Below are 21,800 nucleotides of genomic sequence, written 5' to 3'. Positions count from 1 at the left end.
TATATACAGTTGTTAAAGTATGGAAATTACGGCGCAATAAAGATTAAATAGCCATGAATTATTTATTCTTGATATAATTATAAAGTTCTTCTTTTGAAATGAAGAATCTGAATTAATTAGTTGCATATTTCGAATTTTATGCTCAATTGCGCGACGTAAACGGAGCGCATCCATTTTCTTTCATACATATACAGATATTATATATATATAGATTTCTTTCATACATATACGAATCCAACGGAATAAGATGTATAAGCGGGTTATAGAGTGCTGCCTGATGAAGAAATAAGAAAACTAAGAAAGCAAAATAAGATTTTTCAACCGAGGCTTTATTTTCGAAAAAAATAGGTTTTAGAAATCGTACTGTTGAATAGGAATTTAAGTGGCACGTCTGTTCATGGCCTACCAATTCTACTTTTCGCAATACATAAGCCACGCGGACGTGATACATTTTCCAACTCGTTATTCCTGAAAAATGAAGCCTTAAATGAAAAACGTAGTATTAGCTTGTCTCTATGAATAATTTACGACAGGCATGGACGAGTCATTTCGGTCGCGGGCCACATGCTCCACTACTACTACCACCCCATGCACATGAACAGCTCCGCGTGGAGCACAGAAGAAATAATGTCATATCGTTTTTCGTGTCTCGTGGATGCGTGAGGGACGAGCCACGTAGGGTCGTAGGAGTGGGAAAGAGCCAGATTGGCTTACGGGCCGCGACTCGCCAATACCTGATTTAGATAATTCTTTCTCATTAAATTCGATTTAATTAGTTACAAAAGTTTGCAGCTTGATTGTTGTTATCTCTGATCGTCACTTCAGTAATATGTAAACTGTTTTAGACAGGTTTTGCGCAGTTCTGTAAACCATTGTCCAACAAATTTCTCCGCCTTATTTCAGTGTTCCTGTGAAATGTGGATACTAACGTGGCCAGTTATTGGCCTCTGTAGCCGGGATGAAAGAGTTTTGCAAGGATTTTGAATAAATACTAAACGAGGTAATGAAATGGTTTATCTATATATACAGGGTATTTTTTTCGGAAAATCGTGGTACAACTGGCAAGGGGTTGATTCTACATGCAAAAATAAGTCGAGAAAGAAGAAGAATATTCTTTTATTTAAGGCTCCGTTTTTTGAGAAAAATTAGGTTGAAAAAGTAATACTATTGAATAGGAATCAACTAGCGCGTGTGGTCATGACATACCAATTCTACTTCTCGTCATATTACAAGCCACGCGAATTCGACGCATCTTTCAACTCAGTTTTCTCGAAAACGGAGCCTTAAATAAAAAAATGTAATTCCTCTTTCTCGACTTATTTTTGCATATAGAATCAATCCCTTGTTGGTTGTACCACGATTTTCCGAACACCCTATATATCGCAAATAATTCTGCGCCTTCCGATTTTTTAGAATTTCATGGATAGTCATAAGGAGCAAATAATACCGAAACAACTCTGGATACAATTTATTAACAAGTAAAATCATGATATGTAATGTGAGTCATATTACACAATTTACAATTAGATTGAAACACGCAGGTGAAAATGCATTTTTGTATTGTATATTATCCTGCTCCTTTTTTTATGTTGTAATAAATTGTTCTATTTATGTTACTTTTTTTTATTTATTTATTTAAGGTCGCATCAGTTTACTTTACCATTGTCGACCACGGTGTACTACATGTTATTACATATATAACTTAATACATAATATGATATAGCTTAATAATTATAGACTAACCGAGATTACAAAAGATTAACAATATTATTCCACATATCCTCGTATCGTTTAATATCTTTTAGGTAGTTTGTTATTCGTTCTATATATTTTTTGTCGTTTAGTAATTTTGTTATGTTGTTAGGAAATTTTTCTTTTGTTCTAATATCATTGTAGATAGGACAATCCAGTAAGAAGTGTTTTACAGAAAGTTCTACATTACAAGTCCTCTTTACATTACTAGTCCTCTTCTTAGTTTGTTATAGGATTTTTTGATGCTAATTAGATATTCTCAAGGGGGAGATTTCCTGGATTATCAACTTTATTTTCTTTCTTTTGTACTTTTTTAATTATTCGACTGAATTGGTTCTTAATAGTCATATAAGATGAGGGTGTAGTTCTGGCATCATTCGATTTATTTAAGAAGCTTTTAAAATTAGTGAAAGAAATAGGATACTGGTTTTGTAGCTCTAACATTTTGCTTTTAATTGGGTCTAGGTATTGGTCAATGTTTTCTTTTACTACTGAATGGTTAGCTGTATTCTGTTTTTTAAGCTGTCTTTTGGGTAGGCTGTTTAAATCGTTTTCTTTACTTAAATTGTTTTCTGTTGAGAATAGGAAGTTAATGCTTGATTCAGACCCGGAGAGATTATTGTATAGATCCTTGGGAGGGGGGGGGGGGCGGAGTGTGATTCTGTCGTTGATGGGAGGGGTGTTTTAATTCCTAACGTATTGTTTTCCATAAAGGGATTTGGGGAATTCGGTAGACTTCGGAGGAATGTATCCGTTTCTTGTGTATTTATGGTTGTGTGACCGGTTGCTATATTTCTATAAACATTAGGTGTTGGTACTTCTTGTATGTGTTGTCTAGTACAGTCTCTTCCCGTACCGATGTGTCGTGTGCTATAGGGCACTGCCTCGCACTACGAGGTGGCCTTCCTTCTTGCATACAAAGCAGGTCAGAGAATCTGACGAAATGAAAATTCAGTAATTTGTGTTGTCGTAATCTATTTGAACAGAATCTGGTAGGTTTTTTAGGTCATCTGGATGACGTCTGATGCTCATATGTAAGCATCCAGGTTCGTTGCTTCCGGCTTTGATGAAAAAAATGCTGGTCTCTAGTCTAATTTTGAGTCGTTTGAAGATATTTTCTATTTTTTCGTGGGTATAATCGGACAAACATTGGAAATGATTATCTACTTGACTTTGGATATTAGAGATATAATTTGCACCTTGGTGTTTCCAAGAGTTATATACTTTGCCTTTTCTACTAACTCGTCGGCTATTTCTTTAGTTGCTAGGTATGTGTTAATGCTCGTGGTGCTCCTTGTGAGCTTCGAGCTTTGTTGTAATTTGCACGTTAGTGTGCCGACTAAAACTCTATTTTGCTAACCGGGTGCTCCAACAATTAGCTTCCCGGGAGACCTCTGTATCCACTGACGACTCGAGATGGATCAGGGTGGATGGACAGATCAGGACTGACGAATAACCGTGTGGCATCCACGAGGTCACCTCGGTTATCCCTACCTTTACTTAACCTAGGGTGGGCGGCAAGGAATTACGGTCCAATCACTGCAATCCCAAATCAAGTGAGACTGCCCCAAAACGGTGGGCCGGGAGTTAGGAGGGAGAGTGACAAAATAACTCCTGCTAGACATCCCGCGCTGATGGGCCTACGTGCCCGAACAATGCCAGACCCAACCGTAGTTGACTGGACCGTAACCAAGGACCAGGAGACGTTATGACGGTGCCGCATGTGCCCGGGAACGGCCCGGGACAGACCCATACCGTCAGGGTACCCAAGCACATGGCCCCTGCCATAAATCCTGGCCACTTGGCCGTAACAGTATGTACAGATCCTGTTGTTCTATATTCTTAATATGAATATTATATTTGTGGGGTTGGTCAATTTTATTAATTTCTTTATATAATCGTTATTGTTATACCCATCGACTGCATCTAAAATTATGACCTGGTTTTTCTTCGTAAAATATTGGTTCTTGGTGGCTGAGGCGTAATCCACACAATAGTCCATTTTATTGTTGTTCTTGAGGGTTTTATTATCGTTCATTCTAACACTTTTATCTCTGCTGTACTCGACAGAGTTTAATAATTTTGGAAACACTTTGATTGATTTCACACTATCTGGCACGTATTAAACTGTCTACGTGTCGCTCAGAACTCGCGAACCGTTTCCGCGCTGTCTACAAATACTTCTGTACTCGAGCACGGTTTGGAGCAAACTGTTATGTTACTATTTTGATGTGATTAGTAGAATTAATAACATAGCTTGAAAATTTGTGAAACATACGTGTTTAATCTTTTTGCCTACAAACCACTCCGAAGTGTGTTGCCAGCGCCCCAAATTTAACACTCCAACCCCTCACATACACACATACACGAACTGGTTCCATAAAAATGTTACTCCTGGCCTTCACTGCTTAGGCTAAGTAGTGGTTTATAATCTGTTCCCAGCAAATTTCTCCCAAGAGGACAATTCTCGTTTGATTGGAAATAGAATTTACTAGTACTGAAACAAAATAAGAAAAATATATATTAATATACAAGTATCTCTGTGATACAGAACAAAATACACGACACAATTGTTGCAGTCATAGAAATATAGAAACATCTCAGAAGTTTGATTAACATTGACCACGTACTTTCGTTTATAGTGAAATAAGATGTCTTTAAGCAACTTTAAGGAAATAATTAAATTATTAAAATGTGTTCATTAAGTATGTCTTCTTCTTGTGCTGAAAGTAATTCAAGAAGTTGCTGTGCATCTTTCTGTGAAAAAAGATGATACACTAAAATATGTACAGTACTGAGGTTCTTTATAACATATATATCTAGAATGGTCTGATATATGTATATTCTACATACATATATGTCGACATGACAGGTGGCGGAAAATTGAACACGTGAATTCCTATGACAATTTCCGTGAAAACTAAACAATGAAAAATAACAGTTTGGTCTCTTTGTTTTTCAACCAAAAAATATTCGATTTGGTATATTGAATGTCGTGTTTTAGATTTCGTGTTTAAACTGAAAACTAAACGGTATATTGGATATTGTGGTTTACAGATCTATTTGTTACTAAAAAAGGTGCTTTCAGTCCTGGTTTTTTCAGTTTTTTTTTTACTTGAAAGTAAAGTGTAAGAAAGGACAGCGATATACGGGTCGAACGAAAATATCTGGAAAGACAACGGCCAGCATGCCGATGTACATTAGTATGAATACATTGTAATGTTAGAATAAAAGCGATGACATAACTTTTTCATTTTAAATTTTTTATACATGAATTTTTTCTAACATATTGATCAGATTTTTCCAATGAAAATGATACCAAACATGATATGCTTTAGGCCATACTTGTTCATTATTCGTAGCAAGTAACTTATTTTATTTGCGAAAAAGCCATTAGAAAAACCGATTCTTAACGTATGAAATATTAAAGGCAACGTTAAAGAAGGTATGTGCAAATGTCGTTCGAAAGAAAATGTCAGTGAAGTTATGCAATTCGAGCCTACGTTCGGCGACGGGAGGAAGTGACCATGGCTGTTAGATAACGGAAGAAAGAATCCATGGCTGAAAGATGACAGCAGAAGAGTCCATGGCTGAGTTAGATAACAGCAGGAAGAGGTCGTGGCTCGGTTCGACTACAGTCTGAGCACGAGCCTATGCACGGAGGGTGTGAATGAACAGTTTTCTGTAGTTTTTCCACCAACCCTGGAATTTTAAGAGATCGAATATCGAAAAAGAACGACACTGTTTAGATACGAAGTCCTCGAAATTCAGCGCCGATAGCGCAACGGATGAATTACGGATACGGCGATGAAGGACAAAGGCTGGAACAGAAGCCACGTTTTTTTATGAGGTAAAGAGTCAACACATTACTTTTGTTCGAATCGTTTTTACGGCGTAACAACGTTACCAAAGTAAAAGTCAATTTGCATTCTATTCAGTAAAATTCCACGAAAATATGTTTGAGTGGGTAATCTATAACAAAACAATTTAATGTAAAATATAATTTTGCACTTATATAATTATGCACAATGCAGCAATACAGTTATTATTAATATGTATAATAATGTATTTTACTTACATAATCATAGTGATAATAGAATCAAATGAATTACACATTAAGCATTAAGTAAATAAATATAATCGAAATTATATCGCATTTGATTTTATTTTAATCAGAAGTATTTGTCCAAACTATACCATGTTTGGTCTTCAAATCAAATTTTAATCAAACAACTATCATTAAAAAATCATAACTACCATAAAAAAGTCATGTTATTTTATTATGAGTTGTTTTCCGGGAAACACATGTTCGCCGACGTCGAATCTTATCATCGGCGTAGCGAGAAAATCGATAAATTACAGGGCCGTAATGATAGCACGGCGTCAGCGATGACGGACCGAAATTACGTTATTTCGAGAGACATTATTGTACTACACCTAAGAATATGCATCTGTGAAACACGTTTTTAAACTTTTGTCGGCAAGTGTATTTCCTTAAGTATAACACTATTTTCTTAATGCTCATTTCCGTTAGGTTGGCTTTTGCCGCTTGACCCTTCTACATAACTCTGGCCAGCGAAGTGAGCCAATTTGGTAAAAACTTAATTTCCACAGCATCACGCGTCGGCGCAGGCAAATCGGGAAGGGGTGTAGGCAAAGCCAAACAAGTTCGAAGCGTTTCATATCTCTTCAATGTTATTTGAGAAGGGTACAGTTCCACTTGAAAAGCCAAACGGTATGCTAGTTCGTTTCCCATCCGATGTCGATAAAATATCAAAGAAAATCGTGCCAGACGGAGTCAAGTCATCCACACACGAGGAACAAAGAGAGAGAGAGAGAGAGAGAGAGAGAGAGAGAGAGAGAGAGAGAGAGAGAGAGAGAGAGAGTTTAGGTCCTAAAGTAGAATCTAAGGCAAAATTAATAAGATCTAAAATTCTTTCCAAAAATACTGCTAGCTCATATGATGATGTATCAATTGTTAAAAAGTTTAGATAAAATCTTAAATGTTTTATGAAGTGAAGATTTTCTTACCAAGTTTTTCTAACAATTTATTATCATATAAAGAAAGAGAAACTTTTATATGAACAATATTTTTGGCACTTTATTGCTTATGCATGGCAAATCAAGAATAATTATATGGAAAGTTGGAAAAAATTAATTACTTTACTTTAAAGTAAAATTTAAAAAAGAAAATGTTTATTCAAAATATTACTCATTAATTATATATCAACAAATTACAATAACAAAATTAATAAAGAACTTTGTATGTAATGAGAAGGTGATATATTTTGAGCGTTATACGTATAACAGAGTTGGGCATTAATCAATTATATTTTGATGATTAAAGTAATTGATTACTGAAAGTAATCATAATAATCACAATCATTAATCTTGTAATAATCACAGGGAATAATCTAGTAGACTTGCATAACGCTTGTACTCTGCAATCATTAATCAGAAATCTATAATCATTTGAATGATTGTCATATTCACACTCTGCCTTATACATACACCTTATAGTGTAAGGTATATAAGGTATACGGTATTCTTTGTTGTTATTTTAAATAATAATCAGCTTCATAATCAAAAGTATAATCATATCGTGATTACGGGTCCTATTAACCATTAATCAATGATTACTGATTACTTAATAATCAGTTGCTTCAGAAAGTAAGTTAACGACTTTTCAAGCAGAATAACTTTTTTAAAATTGGTTCAAAGGACATGAATATTGTTTAGGTATTAGACCATCTAGTTTTCTACGATACCAGTATACAAATAGTTTTTTAGATTACAATTGATGGGGATAACAAAAAAATTAAAAAATAATGTATATATTTTCAACTTCTTTATCCGAGCCAAATGAAAGGAAATTCAGTTAGCATTGGCAACCAGTACATATTGCGAACATCATCCGCAATGGAATAATCAGCAGCACGTCGAGTAATCACGCGTGTGTTCGATCGATTGTAACAACTGCAGAACACATCCGTTGCGTCAGAAATAGAGTGTCCCTGAAAGATATGTTCAAGCGTGCACAAGATGATTCCTCATTTAAAAAAACATGAAAAAAATATAAAATAACTTTTTTTTGTTTTATACAGAAATTAGTCAACTAGAAAATGACTCAAATTCTTTGATTTTAATTTTGCTATTACTTGGAATGACAAAAGTTAATAAGAAAACTATCGTTTTTTAACCCTTTCATCTGAGCTCATAATGAAAACGTACAAAATTCGTTTCGTAGATATCGATAACTTATATGTATGCTAAAAATTTCATCGAAATCAGTTGATTTTGATATGAGCTGTGATTTTTGACTCTTTTGACAAATAACTTTCAAAAACCTGTATGTACATATTATAGTATAGTATAATATTAATATTATAGTATCCCAGCTTGACTCTGCGTCAACCGATTTCGATGACATTTTCAGCATACATATAAGTTAAAAAAACGTGCGTTGTTTTCTTTTGTTTTGTCAATCTGAGTAATAACAAAATTGAAAAAAAGTATTTTATACATTGTCTTACTAGACAATAGTCCCTAGTTCCCTAGGGACTATCCATCATCGAAAACAAAATTCACGTCATTTAGTTCAGTTTTAAAAAAGTTATTGCGTTCTAGATGTCCGAATATTAATGGGAGTCACGGTATGTCGCATGACAAACTGTATCTTACAAAGCGAACCTACGGTAATGGGAATCGCTTATAAAACGGCAGTAGGTACAAGTTATATTATTGTACATACCTTGTATCACGAAAACCGTAACACGTTTCTTCACAATGGGCCTTCGTTTTCAAGATACTTTTATTTAAAGTATTGTACGCACCTAATAAATGAATTATTATAACAATCTTCAACAGAACAAGTTGTGGCTAAGTCGATAGGGCGATTAAACTAAAAACCTGTAGGTAAGTAGGTTCGAATACCTACTGTTGTTACTGTTTGTTGTTTCATTTTTTTTATACTACTTTGAAATGAAAAAATATTTTATTTTTGCATTTAATGTTAATCCTACATGGCATCAATATTAATTTCAAAACGAAAAGCATAAATTTTGTATGTAAAAAATAGAAGTACTGGTGAAAGAACAAACTATAAATAATCTATTTACTAGATGCGTACAAGACTTTAAGTCAAAATACAGTTATTTCTCTCAGAAATGTTCGAAGGTTAGAATCAAAACCGTAAGATCTGAGGCAGTCGGCAAAAAAAGGCAGCGCCCAGCATGCAGGTGTACATTAATATAAATACATAATAATGCTGGAATAAAGACGATGACTTAACTTTTTTATTTTCAATTTTTTGCCACGATTCAAAGGCAATTCGCAGGCAATTCGGAGGATATGACACGATTCGAAGGCAATTCGGGGGCCACATGTCATGATTCGGTGGTCACGTACCTAGAACCTACGAAGTTCCATGTAACTCCGCGGTTTTTCTTACTTGACTCACACTCAAACAGTTCATTTTGTATTGTCTTCCGGGAATTCGCGTCGCGTGTCGCATCATACACGTGAACGACTCCGTCGACCCTTAGCATCAGCGTAGCAATAAATTACATAGGCGTTGGACTAGCACAAGGAAATTCAACAGCAACCGGGAGAAATTACTGTATCTCGAAAACGAAGGCCCATTGTGAAGAAATGTATCAGGGTATTTTGATATTACGTACATACTATAACTTCTATCTAATACTGTTTAAATAGCGATTTCCACTATTGTAGGGTCTCCTTGTTAGTCGTAAATTAGTCGTAAGTTAGTCGTAAATTAGTCGTAAAAAAAGTTATTCTACATTTTCTTCTTGTTCTTTTATGAGACATTACCTGGTGTCTGATTGTACAGGGTGTCAAAAAAATTATATGTCACGATTACCATAGAGGAATTCTACAGCTTTGGATCGATGTAGAGATCTGTTCAAAAAAATGACCATGACCTTGAAAATCAAGATCTAATTTTTTTGCTGTATCATATGGTACTCGCCAGGAGGAACAATAGTCTCAAAAGAACCATAGTCACAAGTCAACCATTTACATAAAACGCGATGTTAAAAACGACATCTAAAAATTATGTCATGACTACCAGTCCCAAAATCGTGGTACAACAGGTCTGGTACCGATTCTACATGCAAAAATAATACGAAGAAAAAACGTAACATCTTTTCGTTCAAGACTACGTTTTCGAGAAAAATTCGTTTCAAAAGATAATACTATTTAATAGGAATTGAATGACGCATCTGGCCATGACGTTCCAAATCTACTTCTCGTCATACTACAAAGCTATGTAAACTCGACGCATCTTCCAACTCAGTTTTCTCGAAAACAAAGCCTTTTTTTCTGGACATATTTTTGCATGAAGAATCACATCCCGGACAGTTCTACCGCAATTTGAGACTGGTAGTCATGACATAATTTTTATATGTCGTTTTTAACATCGATTTTTATGTAAGAGGTTGACTTGTGACTATGGTTCTTTTGAGACTATTGTTCCTCCTGGCGAGTACCATATGATACAGCAAAAAAATTAGATTTTGATTTTCAATGTCATGGTCATTTTGTGCGAAGATTTTTTAATAGACCTCCATCGATAGAGCAATATAGATTTCTACTATCACGATCGCGACATATAATTTCTTGCACCTCGCACATACTTTCCAGGAACACCCTGTATAGTCTTGATCGTTCGGCACGAAACTCCAATTACATTTGCATCGTTCACGATACTATTCAAAAGTTTAACCAGTCGCAGGAAAACGTAATCAGTTTAGAATGCAAGTACGCCTTTTGCAAATGTAGATATGGCAAATGAAATCCTACGAAAGACTGTAAGTGGTAATAGAGCATTTTACGACTAGTAATATCATTCATTATGTCACGCGAGAGAATATATCGTCGGCTCAGTTCTTTGCGCAGGAACCGTCACCTGTGACCAGCAATTTCTCATTGCAGCCAAGAAAAACGTGCAAAGTTGTCATCAGTCAGCAGTACTCGGTCTAACAGGAGAAAGACTTTCGTGCTTCCGGATAGCGGAAGCTAAAATAAAAATTAAATAAAATAATTATAATAATAAATAAATTAATATTATATATTAATAATAAATAATTTATTAATATAAAATAAAATTAATATAATATAATAAATAATAAATTAATTTCTCCTAGCACGCATTATTTTCTGAGAAATTTTTATGTTATAATACTATATTATAATATTCAAAATAATTATAATAGAATGTTCAACGTTTAACAAATAGTTAGTTCTCTGCAAGTTAAACCTTCACTTTCAATAAAGATGAACGTTTAATAAATCAGGTCAAGTGATCACTATTTAACCGAATAACTGAAGTCCGTCTTGACTGTAATTAATTTCAGAAGTTTGCATTTGCATCATTTAGATATCTTCATGCTGAATTGCCTCACATTAATTTTGCATTGTCTTCTTAGCTGGCAGTATGCGGCATCTGTTACAGTTTTAATGAATGGTTTGAAAGAAGGATAGTGCAGCGAGAGAGAGAGAGAGAGAGAGAGAGAGAGAGAGAGAGAGAGAGAGAAAGAGAGAGAGAGAGGGGGCGAAAAAGAAACAGATAACAGTTACAACAGATAACAGCCAGTCGAACAATTGCAAATCCATATTGCTTTTTAACATCTTATTTGCAGTTCCAAATAGCGTTAACATAAAAAAGATTAAAATCTTGCACCTGCTATTTATATTTTTCTATAATTCAAATTATTATTCTACATGAATACAAAGATTATCTTATTTTATAGCAATATTACACTCGGTAAGCCAGGATAACCATCTTACTCATATAATTTTTATCTATTTTACATTTCTTAATAATTCAAATTATAAGCAGTATTCATTATTTATAATAGTAATAATAATAGTAATAATAATAATAATAATAATAATAATAATAATAATAATATTAATATTAATAACTTCATTTATCAACGGTATGAATCCTTTATTACAATGAGCGGGAGTAATAATATGGTAGCAGTAGCAGACACGCGTAAGGATGGACGAATTACAGGAACAAAAAGAAAGAAAGTGAAAAAAGAAAAGGACAAACCAAACTTAAATATAAACACTTGAGACTACTCATTTTCTATTTTTTTTTCATTTATACAAATTTTGAAATTCGAATATTGTACAACAAAATTTTCAGGGACTACATTGTCATTTTGCAGTATCACTTGTATTAAAAAGCGGTATATAATGAAAGGTAGAGAAATTAAATTATTTAGAGCAAACAAAGTTATTTATTATTAATTTATTGTATTATTATTTAAGGTTTTATTGACCTTGTCAATTTATACGTCTTCTTGCATTTTAAATATTTGCAACAATTAGCAACCTATGGTATAACTCTCTCACGCTTGTTTATTCAGCCGATGCGTGGCAAAACAGTCTCCCCTTTCTATAGAAGAGCTATACAATATACAATGTATTGGTGTCAGCTGTAACATAATAAGGAATCATACGTCGGTTAGTTGACCAACACGAAGTATGCGCGACTTTCTATCCAGAAAAAGTTCATCATATTTGCTCCACCGTAAGAATTTATAGGGTTTTCTTACAAATTCAAGTGGTAAAAGATAGATCAGCTGTTTTGAAAATCAATATGAAAATTGGCGATTTTATGTATTACTAGATTACATGTAAAAGGATCACAAAATACATAACCGCGAAATTATTGATATTTGAACTCCCGTAACGTTGTGTAAATAAATGTTACAACATCCTACCTGTGCCAAATCATATAGACGCATATCAAATGCATAAATGATTCATGTATATCTTCCAAACGGGCTACTATCTGTTATTCTCCCATTCGAATAATATATTACGACATTTGCGTACTATTTACGAATAATTAAGGCATTGGTGATTCTACCAGAACAGGTTTATTTACATCAGTCAAGTTGAGGCTTGTTGAAGATAAGCTGTTTAAATGCATCGCTCATACGGGGAACATTACTTTAAAATAGTACGCTGATATTTCGTTTACGTATCGTTCCCTCACTAATTGCGCGAGCCAATTGAAATTATCGATAATACGTGACATGTCGTACAATATTGGTTATCCGTAATGAAGTGAATTTAATTGTACGATTTAATTAAAAACTTCGTGAAATAAATTATTAATATGAAATGCGTATTGAATTCCACTGTCACGTGAATATTTATTATTTGTCTTAATAATTGAATCATGATCTGTAATAACTAAAATAAAATACAGTTTCGAACCGTTTGTTTGTCCATTATGGGAACATTTTGAGCGAATATACCTTATATTCGTATACAATTAACTTGCCCTAGTTCATTATAGGTTTTTCCTAAATTATGCTTCATGTTCATGGAACACTTCTCTTTTAATTGCAATTAAAAATATAATGTAAATCGTATGATAAATGTTCTTGTTCGAAATAAAATGTGATTATATTATTTTTAACGAATGGTATAGCAAAATCGTACTTGAACGGAACAGTCAAAAGACGTGAAATCAATCCCAGGAAGCACTAGAAAATGCTCACACATTAAATCAGTGCAGTTCAGCGATTGCAATATGTTTGCTCGGAACATCTAATTGCGAGATTCTTTCTGATTAACAGTGTAGCTAATAGAAAAATTGTTCAGATCATGGTAAAATGCAAGCAAAAATTGGGTGGTCATGTATCGCAGACTGATAATTGCACTCACTGTTTGCACACCGAAAAAAGTTTCGCACCATCTATACATATGTATACATACAAATACATAAACATTTACATGAAATAAGAAAACTAGTAGACGCAAAAAAAAAATTCACTCCTTTCAAATTTTCTATCGACTTGAACCTGGATTAATTACAATCATGAAACTTAGAAACATGAATGATATATGAAGTAATTACTAATCGTCTTGGAAAGAGTAAACGGAAAATGTATGATTTAAGTATATTAATACTTGGACTCAGGTCCATTTTCACCAAAAGTATAGATACTGTTAATTGACTATCTTGTTTCTGACAATGAATTTAGATTTTCACACGTTCCGCGATTTTCTATATAGAAACATAAACGCGTGCTAAGAGGAGTACCTCAGAAAACATGTTGAGAAAATTGATAAATAAAATTGTAAATAATCCTAAACGTACTGAGTGAGTCATATTTTCGATAAAGTGATCCGCGTTCAAGTGTGAATGTATAACAAAGCATTGTACATCGTAGAAATTCGATAACGTAATTTTATAACTTTGTCATGTCTCATTACATATAAAACTTCGCATTACCTTGTTTACGAGGCCAATAAAGTATTATCGATTGTATGAAGCACATAAGAAAATAATAAGGAAAGTGGCAGATATTTTCACTGGATGCGCAATATTAACCATAAGGCTCCAACCATCGCAGTAAGAGAAGGAAAACCAACCATGAAGGTTGGTATTGAGAAGGGCGCTTTATTGTCTGTTGGCACTCTTCTCAAACATTATAAATTTGTATAAGAACGAAAGCAGTTTTGGTCAGAGTAATTAATACTTTATCAAATAATGTTTACTTTAGCTTTCAGGTAATTGTTAAGAAATCGGCATGTAAGAGGTATTACATGCAAAGTTTATAGTAGGTACTATAAAAACATCTCGATTTTACACTGCATCATTAACTGACCAAGTAAACATGCGACAGCTCTCAGAAGTTCATAAATTCCTTGTAAAGGATGGTTTTACTTAAAGATTGCTATTACGAATTGAATTTTGCATGTGTTTGTAAAATCATTCTTCGAAAAACAATTATGTATGTCCCTATTTTAAGAAAATCGATAAGATGTGTTTCCACAATAACAAATACTATAATGTTTCTGATATAAAATATCAATTGGAGAGGAATCATTATTGTTATTAAAATACGCAAATTATTAGATTAAATACGCCTTATGTTACATTTATATCACTTAACGGTGTAGAATACTCGTTTTATCAACATAAATTTCCATTCTGGCATTCGCACATTGTTACACAACACACTTTAGTTATTTATTCGTAGCAATCAACCGTATTCGACGAAATCAAAAATTATTTGAAAGATACATTGACAAACCGACGTTAACGTAAAGTAAGATAAAACAAAACAGCAACAATCGTATTCGAGATAAATCGTTAAGGTAACGTGTATTATTAGAAAATTTAAAAGCGTGACGAAAGGACAAACAGAAAACACAGTTTTTCCTCAAATATTTTTATCTTATCTTACAATGTTTGTACAGTATTTCAACCAGTCAAGTACCTTTAGTTTAGCTGTTCACTTTATTGTTCGAAATACAAGTTGTAAAGTGTTCACACCTATTAGAAAATTTAGTATATTTTTATTGATGTAGGAGTTATACTAGTCCCTTGAATCCTATGGCGTGCCCCTGCTGCAAAGAAACATTATGTGTTACGAGCAATCAAAACATAATGGTAATCGAAAAAGAAATCTATTATCTATGAAAAGTAGTCTATCATTTACAATCGCTATTTCTAACTAAAACGTTCAAAAGCCAACAATTCTGAATTGACTGGTTCTTTGAGAAATTTAGAGTCTACGATCAATATTCTATACTGAAATAACAGAGGAATTTCTGTTACTGTTATTTCCTGAATATTTAGGTCATAAATGTTATTTATATTTCGTTGATCAAACAGTTGAAAATGTGCGAACGTTAAAATGTAATAAGGATGTGATTATTGATAGTTTACGTCAACAAGTACCGATGATTCAATCCACTCGATTAGAAACAAATAGCTTTGTACTAACGCATTAGATGGCGTAGCGTATCCCATAGAAATTACATTTGACCGGTCACATATTTTCTTACTAAATAGGCCATCACCGTTGCATCGGTCAGCCAAGAATCCAAAAGGATTACCGACCCATTCTGCATAGAAACGTCAGGATCTACGATGACTATATCATCATAGATCTATGATGATCTATGATGCAGTTTACTAAAATGAACAATAATAAAATCATTCGACAAATCGTTAATTTTGATCGTCGCCATTTTATATAATACGACATCAATTTATAAAAGATATAATATGGGTGACGCAACAGTCAATTGATTAAACGTCCATTTCTACCCCCTCCAATTCTAGAACGTAAAACTTCAGAGTATGGTTCGAATGTAGCAAGAGAAACATCAGATATCGAGTCCCACTTGTACAGATCTCCACTTCGGTAGAATATACTGTCCTCACTACTGTGCGCACGACGGTATAACAAAAGTAAGGATGTGGTAAATCAAATTTACGAAATCCCCGAGTCTTTTGTGAGTATCATACCAGAATAGCCAGGCTGTGGCCTGCATCCTCCGTCAGGAAGGAAATCCACATCGTATGTATAATGACGATAAACGCAACATCGTCAGCCTTCAAGTACCTCCCAGTGTAGAACATATTTGCCCTCTAGCCTGACACGCTGTACAATTGCTGTCGTGTGGCACTTTGGGGGCAAAGCAAACCACAAAACTCCTTACACGGACGCGGAGTTAAGACTGGGTCTTCCGTACCCGGCCTAATGACCGATAAGAGAAGGCGTTGGTTTACCCACGTTCGGACCCCTCGTAGGTGTTCCGTCGGGGGGTGGGTACTAAATTTCTTGTGTATGCCAGACCTGGCGAGGAAACATATCTGCGCCACTTTCGCGGTGGCCAGATTTGCAATAAATGTAGAACATATTCTGATACACTGAAGATGAAGCACGTTCCTAAAGCACTCAATCTTAACAAAAAAGTAACTTGTGCTAACAAAACATTAAATCATAAATGTTGACGGATTGAAGAGAGCACTGAAACTACAAGCATTCATATCATCGTGTTTGAATTCATCACAACATACCTGTTATTCTGGGAACCCTGAAGTTTGTATATGACCCTACAGTTGCAGCAACTTGGCCACCTAAGGAATGTCTAATTATGTGAATATTATGGGGATTCAAGCCTCTCGCTACCAGTGTATTCAGAGCATTAGCAATATACACTACCAAGATTCTTAACACGCTCCACGTCGACGAAGTAATTTCTGTTGTCTGCGGAAGGCCTTTTCTGATCAAACTATGGCACAAAAAAACCTTTATAAGTGGTACAACGAGTTCAAAGCGGGCCGAGAACGCGCTGTAGACGAACCGCACTCTGGACGACCATCAACGTCTACCGACGAGGGCCACGTCCAAAAAATCGAAGATTTGGTGCTTGAAAATCGTCGATTGACAATGAGAGACCTCGCTGATAGTGTTGGAATATCATTTGGCTCAGCCCAAACCATTTTGAAGGATGTTTTGTGTCTCAAACGCGTCAAATCTCGATTGGTGCCAAAATCGCTCAATTTTTTGGAAAAAAAGCGTCGCGTTGATGTGTGTGAAACTTTGCTGTCTGACTATCAGGACCACTTGAAATGCATCATTACTGGAGATGAGACTTGTATTTACGCATACGACCCTGAAACCACCGACCAATCCAGCGAATATCGTGCAAAAGGTGAAGCAAGACCGAAAAGACCACGGCAAAGTCGATCGAAAATCAAGGTCATGTTGACAGTTCTCTTTGATTATCGTGGTGTAGTGCACTATGAATTCCTTCCGCCGGGCCAAACTGTCAACAAAGAATATTATTTAAGCGGTATGCGTCGTTTGCGTGAAGCTATTCGTCTGAAACGGCCGGAATTATGGGCGAACAACTCTTGGTTCCTTCATCACGATAATGCACCATGTGATACTGCATTGGTTCTTCACGACTTTCGCGACAAAAACTCGACTCATATCGTTCCGCAACCACCGTTTTCGCCTGATTTGGCTCCGTGCGACTTCTGGCTATTCAGCAAACTCAAAAGGCCAATGCGGGGACGCCATTTTGACACGATTGAGGAGATAAAAACCGAATCGAAGAAGGTCTTAAAGGCTATACCGGAAAAAGACTATTCCGACTGTTTCGAGGACTGGAAAAAGCGTTGGAAACAGTGCGTTTTATCGGACGGGGATTACTTTGAAGGGGTGAAATTGATTTGGAAGAATAAATAAAGATTTACATTTTATAAACAAATTCACCTTACTTTTTGATCACAGTAGTATACTGATCTTTTGTTCTTTCAAGCAATCTATCATTAGTAAAAGAAACATACTCTTTTCAATAGTACCTCAATACCTTTCAACATTACAGCCATCTAACATTAAAATTAACTCGTGTGTGTGTGAGTGACAGTAACACGCTATTTATTGAATAATGTTCAATTTGTAAAATATGTATATATATATATATATATATATATATATATATATATATATACAGGGTGGAGCATTTTAAACAGGTCACCTGAATAACTCGCTTATTTTTGAATATAGGAGAAAATGCATTAGACCAAACTTACTTGGTATCAGGGGGCTCATATATATATAATCTGGTATTACCAAATTTTCTGTCGGTGGAGGCGTCAAGGAGATATAAAGGTCAATTCTATTTTTTTAAATAGAACAGTAAGTTTTTTTACTTACATTCTGATAGAGTGTTTCGAGGCGAATTATTGAACTATTATGAAGGTCATTCAAGGTCACCCAAAGTCAACTGCAAGAGAAAATAAATTGTCTCAGAGTACTTTCCGAATACTTGTGTATCACGAGTGTGTATTTCGTGACACGGGTCACAAAAGATAAACATTCAATCACATTGTACCCTTATCTGTATCCTCAAACATTTATTGGTAATTTGACTACCGACTAGAGTACAGCTTCGTAATATTTATTCAGTCTATGTGTTCAGTTTTCTAACATGCGTTACACGATAGCAGAGAAAGTAGAAATGGTTCTTATTTATGGTGAATGTCATAGAATTATGAGGGAAGCGGTACGTGTGTATGGTGAAAGATTTCCCGATCGTAATAATAGACCTTCACTTTCTGTGTTTAGAAACATTATAAAAAAGTTCCAAGAAACTGGAACTGTGGATAACAAAACACGTAATCTTGCCAAACGAGCAACTGATGATGGAAACTCGATAAATATTGTAATACGAGATCCACATGTTAGTACAAGACAACTGGAACGCAAAAGTGGGATCAGTCGACGAAGTATTTTACGAATATTACACATTAACAAATTTCACCCGTTCCACATATCACTTCATCAACAAATAACTGAAAATGATTATACAAAACGTTTACAATTTTGTGTATGGGGCTTACGAAAACTACAAGACGATGAAATGTTCTTGAGTAAAATTTATTTTATTTACCGATGAGGCCACATTTATAAACCATGGAGCAGTTACTGGTCAGTAGATAATCCACAATGGTTGAGAGAAGTCGACAAACAGAGACCTTGGTCTGTAAACGTCTCGTGCGGCCTTCTTCATAATAAAATAATTGGTCCATATTTTATTGATGGCACGCTATAAATAGTAGTAAGTACCTCAGAATCTTAGAAGACGTTTTGCCAGAATTGTTAGAAGACACTTCACTGGACATATGACAATCCATGTGGTTCCAGCAAGACGGATGTCCTGCTCATTCAGCACGCAATGTTACAGAATTTCTAAATAGAAAATTTGGAGATTGTTGGATAGGTCGATCAGGAAGTAACAAATGGCCGACACGATCCCCAGACCTGACACCTCTCGATTTTTATTTGTGGGGAAAATTAAAGGCAGAAGTGTACCGTGAAAAATCAACTACCAAACTTGACATGCAAGAACGTATAAGAAGAGCTTGCTCTGTAATAGATACAAATGAAATTTTCCAGGCAGTGTCATCAGTATTGCAACAATTTAGACTATGTATCCATGTTCAAGGTCGCCATTTTGAATACTTATAGTAGCAGTATTAAAGTATCCAAGTATTCGAAGTGTGCTTTGAAATAATCAGTTTTCTCTTGCAGTTGACTTTGGGTGACCTTGAATGACCTTCATAATAGTTCATTGTATTCGCCTCGAAACACTCTATCAGAATGTAAATAAAAAAACTTACCGTTCCATTTAAAAAAACAGAATTGACCTTCATATCTCCTTGATGCCTCCACCTACAGAAAAATTGGTAATATATCAGATTTTTTTTTTATGAGTCCCCCGATACCAAGTAAGTTTGGTCTAATGCATTTTCTCCTATCTTCAAAAACAAGCGAGTTATTCAGGTGACCTGTTTAAAATGCCCCACCCTGTGATATATATTCTCGCAACTTGCAAACAAAAACAAACTTAAGCAATCTAGGGCAGTCGGCAAACCTAAAATACAGCGGCCAGCATATCGGTGTACATTAGCACTTTACCTGCCACTGGTACAACAGTTGTGCAGTGTCACAAACTTACGTTAACGGCCGCTGGTACAATATGTGTATCATGTAGAGCTGCCGAGTACTCGCAAAAAAACGACTATGTTAAAAAACTATATCATGTTTGGTCTCATTTTAATCAATATGTTTAAAAAATTCAGTTTTAAAATGTTAAAATTAAAAGAGTTATGTTATCATATTATGAGTTGTCATTCCGGGAATTCTAGTCAAAGGAGCTGACCAGACCGACTCCGTCAAACCTTAGCATAGGCGTAAGAATATCACAGGGACAATATAAGCAAGCCTCTAACACAGACTATTTAGGGAGAATTTACTTTACATTCTTGATCACTGGACTGTATGCAAGTTACTTTTTTTTATGCAAGTTATAAATTAAAATGAGGAACAAATTATTTCAATTATCTACAAGATAATTTATTGCAAGATTATTGCAAGATTTTTTATTGCAAAAATTCGATGCTGCAACATTACCATTTTAAGAACATATTTTTTCTACGGATTAATGACCCTTTAAAGCTTCGCAGACCAAGCAAATTATTCATTTCAAATAATCACGTCATAGCGCAGCAAGATCATATTGAACATGTACAAAAATTTCAGCTTTAAAAAGTGGTTTGAAAAATATATATTTTAAAGTGTTGGACTTCGACTTGTTTTTCAATTGTTTTTATACTCTTATACATTAGAATTATTTGCTACACATAGTAGTTATATATAATGTTCATTGTAAAATTATATACAGTTGTTAAAGTATGGAAATTACGGTGCAATAAAAATTAAATAGACATGAATTTTTTATTTTTGATATAATTATACAGTTATTCTTTTTTACATGGAGAATCTGAATTAATTAGTTGCATATTTCGACTTACAATTTTATGCTCAATTGCGCGACGTAAACGGGACGCATCCATTTTCTTTCATACATATACAGAGTCCAACGGAATAAGATGTATAAGCGGGTTATAGAGTACTGCCTGATGAAGAAATAAGAAAACTAAGAAAGCAAAATAAGATTTTTCAACCGAGGCTTTATTTTCGAAAAAAATAGGTTTTAGAAATCGTACTGTTGAATAGGAATTTAAGTGGCACGTCTGTTCATGGCCTACCAATTCTACTTTTCGCCATACATAAGCCACGCGAACATGGTAGATCTTCCAACTCGTTTTTCCTGAAAAATGGAGCATTAAATAAAAAACATAGTATTAGCTTGTCTCTATGAATAATTTACGACAGGCATGGACGAGTCATTTCGGTCGCGAGCCACATGCTCCACTACTACTACCACCCCATGCACATGAACAGCTCCGCGTGGAGCACAGAAGAAATAATGTCATATCGTTTTTCGTGTCGCGTGGATGTGTGAGGGACGAGCCACGTAGGGCCGTAGGAGTGGGAAAGAGCCAGATTGGCTTACGGGCCGCGACTCGCCAATACCTGATTTAGATAATTCTTTCTCATTAAATTCGATTTAATTAGTTACAAAAGTTTGCAGCTTGATTGTTGTTATCTCTGATCGTCACTTCAGTAATATGTAAACTGTTTTAGACAGGTTTTGCGCAGTTCTGTAAACCATTGTCCAACAAATTTCTCCGCCTCCTACACGGAGCTTCCATACAGTCGCATTTACATGCTTACAATGTACAATCGCACTTACATGTCTGTAATGTACGATCGCAGTTACATGACAGGGTTATTTGTGGGAATAAAAAGTAATTGAACATTTTTAGTACTTTATTTATTTCAGTG

The 21,800-nt window shown here is 34.8% G+C and overlaps 1 protein-coding gene and 1 long non-coding RNA gene across 7 annotated transcripts in view; both read left to right on the top strand.

Moving 5' to 3' along the window:
• Positions 1 to 21,800, top strand: part of LOC143259846 (RYamide receptor) — a 284,265-nt gene that overhangs the window by 153,054 nt on the left and 109,411 nt on the right. The window lies entirely within an intron of this gene.
• Positions 313 to 1,616, top strand: LOC117225248 (uncharacterized). The gene is made up of 2 exons (XR_004491461.2): positions 313 to 1,000; positions 1,414 to 1,616. It is a non-coding gene; the product is annotated as an uncharacterized LOC117225248 (long non-coding RNA).

The sequence above is a fragment of the Megalopta genalis genome, chromosome 7, assembly GCF_051020955.1.
Source record: "Megalopta genalis isolate 19385.01 chromosome 7, iyMegGena1_principal, whole genome shotgun sequence".
In the NCBI taxonomy this organism is placed as follows: domain Eukaryota; kingdom Metazoa; phylum Arthropoda; class Insecta; order Hymenoptera; family Halictidae; genus Megalopta; species Megalopta genalis.
This window is presented reverse-complemented; position numbering and strand designations above follow the sequence as displayed.